The 10742-nt window shown below is 38.1% G+C and overlaps 1 protein-coding gene across 5 annotated transcripts in view; it reads left to right on the top strand.

The window, feature by feature from the left end:
• The first annotated feature begins 6472 nt into the window (after window positions 1-6472).
• Window positions 6473-10742, top strand: part of LOC110971323 (bile acid-CoA:amino acid N-acyltransferase-like) — a 47246-nt gene continuing 42976 nt past the window's right edge. For 3 of the 5 annotated variants that reach the window (XR_007942663.1, XM_051949784.1, XM_051949791.1), the window contains exon 1: window positions 6473-6628. The gene's annotated coding sequence lies outside the window, so the exon portion shown is untranslated. The remainder of the gene's footprint in view (window positions 6629-10742) is intronic. The other 2 variants (XM_051949785.1, XM_051949800.1) reach the window with 2 other exon arrangements.

Raw genomic sequence — 10742 nt, 5'->3', positions numbered from 1 at the left:
GCCGGTGGTGATCTCTGCAGTTTCTTTCTTGTAATTGTTACACTGTCATTTGCGTAGGATAATAAAAACTAAATAAATATAATGTCGTCTTACCTTGAAATGCAAAAGTTTCCGAGCAGGTGTCTGTATTTTTCCACAAACAAGTCTGAATGAGGGGATCGGAGGGGAGGGGGGTGGGACAGGCGTTGACCGGGGTCAAGGGTTGGTCGGCTCGAGCTGTCACTGGTCACCGAGGTTGACCTCTGACTGGCCCTCTCATTGGTCGTCGGGTGAATTCTGGACATGCTGGACATCGATTGGTCGGGGGGTTATTCTGGACACGCTGGACGTTAATTTGTCGGCGGGCGAATTCTGGACACATCAGACACCGATTGGTCGGGTGATTCTGGGGAATTCTGGGCAGGGGACGATGCGGTTGGCGGTGAATTCTGGAGAAATCTGGAGAGGCAGTGCTTTGATTTGACGAACGTAAAGCAGCCGGACGGCCCCGAGGTAGGGACGGGGAGGAGCTCACAGCAGCACCTGCTGCTCATTGAAAACTAACTGCAGAATGATCCGAGTTTTCCTGTCAGAGTCTCCAAAACGGCACAAAAAAATCGCTAGATTTGTTGCTAGTCGCTTTTGACAAAAAAAGTTGTTAGATTTAGTGAGAAAGTCGCTAAGTTGGCAACACTGGTCGCGGGGGTGCTGGAGCCTATCTCAGCTGACTCGGGCGAAGGCAGGGGACACCCTGGACAGGTCTTCAGTCTGTCATAGGGCCTATTCAAAAACTTTTTTTTAAAAAAAACAGTTTAATCCATTGATTTAAAAAAATAAGCTAATTTGTCAATTTGCAGATCTTACCATGCTAACCAAAAATGACAAATATAACAAAGATTTCACCTGCTGAGTGCCAGCATGCTAGCATTGTTAACATGAGCATGTCAGCATGATAATCTGTGAGTTTTGTGCTAATAAGCAATTTGAGCATGCTAACATACCAACTTAAAATGATGTAGCAACCACAATACCTGTTAACAGCCATGTGTTAGCATAATCATTACAAGACGGTAATGTGTTAGTGGTATGCACTAATTACCAATTTTAGCATGTTTGTATGCTAAATAAAAAAAGGGAAACCATTAGCATTGTCAGCATGAGCATGTTGGCACTGACACTTGTTTATGTTTGTTGCTATTTAGCAAATATTAGCATACCAATGTGCTCCTGAAATGGTAAACACAGTTAATACTAGACCTGCTAAACAGCAAAACATGCTCATTATTAGCATTATGTTTAGTTTTTCTTTTTTGTGTTAATTAGCAAATGTTAGCATAGTAATATGCTGAACAAAAATACCAACAATAGTAAATACTGAACCTGCTAAGTAGCAAAATGTTAGCATTGTCACTGTGGGCGTGCTGACATGATAACCTGTATGTGTTTTGTACTAATTAGCAATTTTAGCATGCTAGTGTTACATCTGCTAAATAGCAACACATGTTCATTGCTGGCATGTTAGCTAGTCTGTTTATGCTAATATGCTACACCATTACTGCAGAGATCACCACCGGCCGTTAGGGGCCTCTGGTTATGCCAGGTCAGGTGGTATTGAGAGAATAAGAACCCGCTGTTGGCGGGATTATCGCTCATTCATTGTTGTTCATGCTGGAGTGGATGTACTGAGCTGTTCTGCCCGTTACATGTAAGTGACTCTCTATTATCCCTGTTATGAGGAAAGTGAAGGCTTTAGCTTACGTTTCTGCCTCTGTATCGTTTTAGGGTTTCTTCATCGTTGTCATTAAAACATCTGTCTGACATCGAGAAGCGTGTTTCTTCAATTACAGGAAACGTAGTTAGCAATACACAGCAATACACTTGTGTTTAATGTTATTCTACTTATTTTCACATGCTCACAAAGCAAACAAGTTAACCGTACATCTGCCAGAAAACAACATGATAGCGTTGTGAGTATGTTAGCATGATCACTTGTTTGTGTTTTGTACAGTTAGCAATTTTTAATCTGACCAATATCCGACTAAAATCATTGTTTTTGTTACATCAAATGTTGTCTTTTTCCATCTCAGACTGATGTAGCAGGATGCAACACATCTAATAAAATAAGATTGCATTTAGATATTTGTGATATCTATATTTTCCTGCTATAACATGATAAAGTTGGCTGTAAAAAAAAATAAAAGTACAAACATCACCGAAGGGGAAACACCAGCAGCAGCAGCACCATTTAATGTTAACCACATTACTGATCAACCAGATGAAAATCCAGCTCCATCATCAGATTGTCATTCAGTACGACCTGCGATTTGAAGCTTATCTGAAAGTAACTACAAAGAGAAGTGTAAGGATCCCACATGATGAGATTAAACCAAATGTTTGGGGTCGTCTGCATCCTGTGTGGGCGCTTAAAGGTCTGTTCTGCCACTTTATTTAGAATCTCCATCATCATTTCAGTCAGGGTTTAAAGTTAAAGGTGCAGAGGAGTTATTCCAACGTGGTGTTCAGGAAACACATCTGAAATTTGCAGGAATATTGGGGGAAAAAACTAAATAACAAAACAGATACTGAAGTAGCTGCATAGGTGAAGTAACTCATAAATGGACGTTGTTAAAAATTGATAATTAAAGCAGCAAGTAACATAAATAAATAGCTTAAATGCTGAATCTACTCTGTAAACTAATGAAAAGTCAATTAATGGATAAATAGTAAAATAGCTCAATGTGCTAGCCTGGGTAACCTTAGGGATAAGATAAACATTACATACATAAACTATTTAGATTGTTAAATAGGTTAAATCAATTTAAACTTCAGTTTAAGGGATCAATTTAATGCAATTCGCTGTGTAAATGGTTACCTAACAGTAACCTAATAAAATTAATCTGTTGTTAAACCTAAATTAGCAAAAATCAGAAACTAATTGATAAATCTAATAGCTAGCTAAAAGTAATGGATTAACTAAAAACATTTAATGTGTAAGTGGTTACCTAGAAGTAACCTAATAAAAAGTACATTTCCAAATGGTAAACAACAAAATTAATATGTTAACATGAGTAACCCTCGAAATGGTTGTGTAAAAGTAACTTTAAACCGTTATCCAGAAACTAATCTACATACCAAATCATTAAAAATAAGGGATAAACTAAATAAAACCAGTGCATCAATGGTTGAAATTGTTAGCTTTAGTAACCAAATGAAATGTTGTTAAATAGTTGAAATATTAGTACTGTTGAAATATTTTGTTAAAATAGCCCAAAGCAGTATGCTAAATTAAGTATATATGCTAAGTGAGCTAGCGTTTTGTACTAGCATGGGTAACAGTTAAAATGGTTGATAAAAATCTTCATGCTAATGGGTAACTGATGAATTAGTTAGTTTAAAATAGCTGATAAACTTTAAACAGTTAACCAAAACTAATCCATCCATTCTCTATACACCGCTTTATCCTCACTAGGGTCACGGGGGGTGCTGGAGCCTATCCCAGCTGACTCGGGCGAAGGCAGGGGACACCCTGGACAGGTCGCCAGTCTGTCAGGGCCCAAAACTAATCAATAAAACAAATAGTTAGCTACAAGCAACATACTGAAGATAAGTAGTTAAATCGTAAAATAGTTAAACTTTATGCTAGCATGGGTAACCGATAAAACATTCAGCCAGAACTAAGATCAAGCATGTTGCTAGAAAATGGGTAAATGATGAGAAAGCTTAAATTTTTATGCTAGCACTAAAAGCTAAATGTGACTTTAAACAGCCAAAATTGATTGATAAAATAAATAGTTGGATAAGTAGTGGAATAACCAAATATAACCAATGCATAAATGCCAGTAACATAACACAGTGAAACAGAAAAAAATCTTTATGCTAATGGGTAACTGGTGAAATAGTTGACTAAAATAACTGATAAACTTTAAACAATAAACTAAAACTAATCTATAAACTAAACAGTTAGCTACAAGTGGTGGCTAAGTGTTTGAAAAGGTCGCCAAAAATGAAGGAAAATGAGTTACAAATAACAATGAAATGGTGGAACTAGTTACCAGACAGCTTTCAAACCACAGTTACATAAGCAATTGAAATAAAAGTTAAAAGTATGGAAATTATCAAGCTAATGGTCCTGAACAGATGAATAATTTAAAAGGATCTAAGTAAAGGCTCACAAAATATTTAACTAAAATAATGGACTGGCAAAAATAATAGTTTAACGTAAGTATTTAAGTGTTGTCTTTTCATTCTCTATTTAATCACAGATACTTCTTTAAAAGCTGGATTGTGTAATGTGAGATGGAAGCTATAAAATTTTTCAGACTAAACAGGAGGAACTCCAGAAAAATGTGCAGGTGTGTTGAGCTGATGGATCTTAATCATTTTAATGGTTTTCCATTTCAGATACCATCAGTGCTGCTAATGTAACAGAAAGACATCGAGGCTTCAACCGTCTGAATAAAATCCACTGACTAATGTTCTGTGAATGAAAGATGTGGCAGCGATGAATAAAACATAAAATGATGGATAACGAGTGGATAGGAAGCAAATAAGTTCACATAGACACGATAAAAACACAGTAAGAGTAGGAATGTACAAAACTAGAAGGCTAAAGGAAACCAGACATGATGTGATCAAGAGTCAACGTAATAAATCATGTTTTATTATTAAAACTCAGAGGAACAACACAGAACAACATAATGTGAATAATTATGTGGAGAGCAGCGATCTCGAGTGGTCAAACTGTGCAACTGCAGCAAAGACCTAAGGGACTGCAGATGAAAATGAGCTTAAAGCTGTCTCTGGTACAATGCATCAAATGGAAACATTTATGTTTAATATTGTACATGGTCCCTTTTTAAATAAACTGATAATAAATAGAAATAATAAATAAGACTCATCCTGTCTGTAGTTGGTTTCTGGTTTGGTTTAGTGTTTTTTGTAGTCATTTTATGTCTCTGTTTTGTGTTTCCTGAATAATTCTGTCCTGTTTGTAGTTGCTTTGTGTCATTTTGTGTTTATTTTATGTCTCTTTATGCTGTTTTTGTGTCTCTGTAGTCATTCTGTCTCTATTTGTGGTCATTTTTTGTTGATTTGTCGTCATTTTGTGTGTCTTTGTAATCGCTGTTAGTCTTTTTTTCTAGCCTTTTCGCGGCTATTTGAATTAATTTTGTGTCAATTTTTTGTCGCTTTGCATCTCATTGTAAATATTCTGTGTCCTCTTATGTCGAGCATCCTGGACTAGAATCTAAAAACATCCTGGGGTCAACATGCTGCTGGGGCATTTGAAGAAATAAATCCCTCAGGAAACACAAAGACCGTACGCAGAATGGATTTAAAGTCCAGAGAGCTGATTTTGTTCTGCAGATTTGATGTCACCCGATCTACATCACCTGTTGCGTTGCTTCTTCTTAGCTCAATGAAGCTGACCCCCCACCCATTTAAAAAATCCAAGCAAACAGGCTGAGTGGTTAGTGCTTCGTTTGTGCTGATTTGTGCCCTTACAATTTTTGTTTGTGCTGCTATAGTTTTTCAGATATTAAAGATTATTTTTTAGGTCATTCACAGGTCATCATCCCCCCAACTTGCTCCAAAATGAACCAGACTGGTCTACTTTTAAAGTGCTTCGTTTGTGCTGATTTGTGCCATTAATATTTTCGTTTGTGCTGCTATACTTTCAGAGATATTACAAGTTTTATTGACAGATGATCACATAGCTTGACCCGAACTGATGTCTGTGGTCTGCAACGTGTATAGTGTGTTAATGTATATAACGTGTATAATACCTAACGTAATAACATCTGCGGATGTCCAATCTGTGCTGTTGCTAGAAAATGTCATTCTTTAAATGACTTTGTGCCTTTGTGTATAAATTTGTTCAATAACGTTCAGTTAAAAAGCGTAAAATGCATTTTTATGTTAATAAATGATTTACATTTTTAATGAAGTGTGCTTCATCTTTACTTCAGCAATCACATTTCTGCCATAAGACAATAAATGCAATTGCTTCAAGGTTTATTTAGGAGCGTGTGAATTTAAAAAAAAATGTATTGAAAAATAAACAGCATTAAGAACATTCCATACTCCCCATTAAAAACTACACAAATAGCAGTCTGTCACAGCGAATCAACAAGCATCTTAAAAAAAATCAATGGCCTTTAATCAAAACTTTGTAATGTCTCAGAAAGTAGAGCAGCACAAACGAAAATATTAACAGCACAAATCAGCACAAATGAAGCACTATAAAAGTAGACCAGTCTGGTTCATTTTGGAGGGGGGGTGATGACCTCTGGATGACCTAAAATATAATCTTTAATATCTCAAAAACTCCAGCAGCAAAAACAAACATTTTAAAGCCACAAAGCAGCACAAACGAAGCACTAACCACTCAGCTTGTTTGCTTGTTTTTTTTTAAATGGGTAGGAGGTCAACTTCTCCTCGCGCGCACACACAGCCTCCAGGAAGCGCGCCCCCGGTTCACTGAGGAGCGCGCATGTCAGGAGGAGGCGGAGACTCGAACGGAAACAACACTGAAGACCGACCGACAGTCCCCGTAGAGACGGTACCGGATCCCTGAAGAGTTGTGTTGAGTTTTCATCTGTTCTGGGATCAGCTGAACGTCATTAGAAGCTGCTGAAGATACAAGAAGTTGGTAAACTGACCTGTTTCCTGTTTATTTTAGTGAAGTTGAGGCTTGGCGGATTGTAAACTGTCTCTGGAGTCGACCTGTTGTCCTAGTCCAGGTTTATCAGGTCTAAGTTTGGTGGTTTTACATCTAGATCTGGTCTAACGTGGGCTAAATACAGAAGAAATTGTGGAAACTCTACTTTTTTTAAAACTTGAATTAAAGGTCTTCCAGATCTGAAACTGACTGATAAAGTGTCTGGATCACACTCTTTAGTTTAGTCCATATTGAACAGGTCTAATACTCCATTTTGACCAAAAAGAACCTGGTGCTAGTTCGGTTCTGGTTCAGTGCCGGCACTTTTTTGGTTCAAATCTTGTGCCTCCTCAGAACCAGTTTGCTTTTCCATTGACAAGGAGCGAAGTTGGAGTAGAGTCATTCCACCGTAAACATGAAAGTGCCCTTCCTGACTTTGCAATCCTACACTGTGATCCAACAACAAATAATCAAACTGTTAGTAACTACCTGTCTTCAGCCTGCACTGTAAAATGTAACACGTTGTTTCATCTTAAAATTATGAGTGAAAGGGCTGCCTTAAAATTTTGAGTTAAGTCAACAAACTTATTTTGTTATCTTGAATAAATATCTGTTGTTGTGTCCCCCCCTTTATGAGTTTAGCTAATTTGGATTTGGTAATTTATTGAACTCTTTGGGGTAGTTGTTTGAACTAGGTCAATTAAAATAGGTAATTGTGTGAGCTTTTGTTTTCAGTTTCTTTTGATTAATATTTGTTTATTAATTCACTGTTCAGGGTAGTTATTTGGACTTTTATATGTAATTCAGGTTCATGAAACATGTCTGCTCATTTGAATTAAGTTAATACATTTACTGAACTTAAAAACCCATTTCAACATAACTGAAGTGGTATGTTGTGTTAAGTTTGTCTTAGTACATTCAATTTAAATTTGTGCATTTTGTCAACTCCATTTCAAATTCTTTAAACTACAAAATCTTTGTCAAAATGTCCAAAAAATAACCTAACCATTCCAAACTGTGTTTAGCAAAACCTAAAACTGATTTAACAAAATAAATATTCCAGTAACCTCTAGATAACTAGGGCAAATTAGTTTGTAAGAGACACATGACAACCTCCAACTAACATCTAATCAATGTCACATTTATTGGTGACTTAATATCCTGCATACAATGGAAAGATAAAAAAGTATCAATATGATCAATACTGCCCTTGAGAAAACAAGTGGCTTCACATGCGCTCACCTGGTATTCACCATAAAACTGAAAATGCTGTCAGGTGCAGACAAATCAACAACACTTTAACTTTTATCTTCAGGATGCTCTGAAATGCTACTTAAATTGCAAAGTTTTTATCAAAGCCAGGGTCTTGAAATTGAACAACGAGGTCTCCTTCCAATCCAAGTTGGGTCTTTGAGTGAGTAGAAGTTATCAGTGGCAACCCTTCTAATGTCATCTTCAGTCAGGATGATGCGCAGCAGCATGATGAAACTGTCTCAAAAACAAGAAAAATACAAAAATACTTAATCACAATCAGTGCATCCATCTCACAAATGTTCTTACTTCCATTTTAACTTCATGGATTCAAAAAACTTAAACTGTGAGGCACAAAAGAATCCCAATCCCAAAGTTAGGAATCACTCTTAAAACACCCTGACGAACACATTTCTAATTAATAACTTGTTTGTGGCATATCTGAACAGTTCTTTGGATCAACTCAGTGACCCATGCAAGTCTCATGTTTGTGGGGAATGAGTGAGGCACAAAAGAACAACGTGAACACTTCCATCACTCTTTGCTTTGTACAGCTCAAAGAACCTCATCAGATACCAGCAAAGAGGGAGCTTCAGATCAACAGATGGAAAGAGTACACCTCTGCTTCAATCTGTTGAATGAAGGCAAAAAATAATAAGGTCAAAAAGTATGCTTTAATCTATGCTTAAACACTGAACAAGTCTTTATTTTTACGAAAAATAATTAAATACAACAGCCAGAATTTAGAGGGATAGTTCAGATTTTTTTCCGTGGAGTTTAACTGATGTTGGTTGACGTACAGTGGGTATGGAAAGTATTCAGACCCCTTGAAATTTTTCACTCTCTGTGTCATTGCAGCCATTTGCCAAAATCAAAAAAGTTCATTTTATTTCTCATTAATGTACACTCAGCACCCCATCTTGACAGAAAAAAACAGAAATGTAGAAATTTTTTGCAAATTTATTAAAAAAGAAAAACTGAAATATCACATGGTCAGAAGTATTCAGACCCTTCCCAGATAGCAAACTATGGGTGAATCAATGTTGAATCTATGTTGAGACTTAACGTCGAAATTATACAGAAAGCGCAAGGTTGATAAAATGTTGAGTCAATGTTTGCTTACATAGATTACATGTTTGCAAACATAGATTCAACATTAATTAAACATTGACCTGTCAAACATTTTAATTAAACCAAAATACAATGTAGATTCAATGGTATCTTTTAAACACAAACTTCAATGTTGACAAAATGTTGTTGAATCAACGTTGATCCAACCATCAATCTTCAACCGTAACCACAATTCAACCTTCTTAACCCTAATTCAACATTGATTTAACATCTTTTGCCATCTGGGTAAAGTGTGATTTATGGTTGAAAAGCAAACGTTGACTCAACATTTTATCAACCTTGCACTTTCTGTATAATTTCGACGTTAGGTCTCAACATAGATTCAACATTGATTCACCCATAGTTTGCTATCTGGGTTTGCAGCCACATTCATATTTAACTCACATGCTGTCCATTTCTTCTGATCCTCCTCGAGATGGTTCTACTTCTTTATTGGAGTCCAGCTGTGTTTAATTAAACTGATTGGACTTGATTAGGAAAGGCACACACCTGTCTATACAAGACCTTACAGCTCACAGTGCATGTCAGAGCAAATGAGAATCATGAGGTGGAAGGAACTGCCCAAGGAGCTCAGAGACAGAATTGTGGCAAGGCACAGATCTGGGCAAGGTTACAAAAGAATTTCTGCAGCACTCAAGGTTCCTAAGAGCACAGTGGCCTCCATAATCCTCAAATGGAAGAAGTTTGGGACGACCACAACTCTTCCTAAACCTGGCCGTCCAGCCAAACTGAGCAATGGTGGGAGAAGAGCCTTGGTGAGAGAGGTAAAGAAGAACCCAAAGATCACTGTGGCTGAGCTCCAGAGATGCAGTCGGGAGATAGGAGAAAGTTCCACAAAGTCAACTATCACTGCAGCCCTCCACCAGTCGGGGCTTTATGGCAGAGTGGCCCGATGGAAGCCTCTCCTCAGTGCAAGACACATGAAAGCCCGCATAGAGTTTGCCAAAAAACACATGAGGGACTCCCAGACTATGAGAAATAAGATTCTCTGGTCTGATGAGACCAAGATTGAACTTTTTGGTGTTAATTCTAAGCGGTATGTGTGGAGAAAAGCAGGCACTGCTCATCACCTACCCAATACAATCCCTACAGTGAAACATGGTGGTGGGAGCATCATGTTGTGGGGGTGTTTTTCAGCTGCAGGGACAGGACGACTGGTTGCAATTGAAGGAAGGATGAATGCGGCCAAGTACAGAGATATCCTGGAGGAAAACCTCTTCCAGAGTGCTCAGGACCTCAGACTGGGCCGAAGGTTTACCTTTCAACAGGACAATGACTCTAAGCACACAGCTAAAATAACAAAGGAGTGGCTTCAGAACAACTCTGTGAGCGTTCTTGACTGGCCCAGCCAGAGACCTGACCTAAACCCAATTGAGCATCTCTGGACAGACCTCAAAATGGCTGTCCACCAATGTTCACCATCCAACCTGACAGAACTAGAGAGGATCTGAAAGGAAGAATGGCAGAGGATCCCCAAATCCAGGTGTGAAAAACTTGTTGCGTCATTCCCAAGAAGACTCATGGCTGTACTAGCTGAAAAGGGTGCTTCTATATATTTAGAATATTTTCACATCTCACACCCGATCTTGGTCGCCTGGGGCCCGGCCCTGCTGGACGCTGGAGGTCCTGGCCGGGTTCTCCCTCTGCCCCCTTCCAGGCCGGTCCGTGGTCGTCCTCGTGGTTTGGTGGCTCAGATCTCTACTCTGGGATTGCTGCCGGCTCG

The sequence above is a fragment of the Acanthochromis polyacanthus genome, chromosome 1, assembly GCF_021347895.1.
Source record: "Acanthochromis polyacanthus isolate Apoly-LR-REF ecotype Palm Island chromosome 1, KAUST_Apoly_ChrSc, whole genome shotgun sequence".
NCBI lineage: Eukaryota > Metazoa > Chordata > Actinopteri > Pomacentridae > Acanthochromis > Acanthochromis polyacanthus.
The sequence above is the reverse complement of the archived record's forward strand: the minus strand, read 5'-3'. Positions and strand labels throughout refer to the sequence as shown.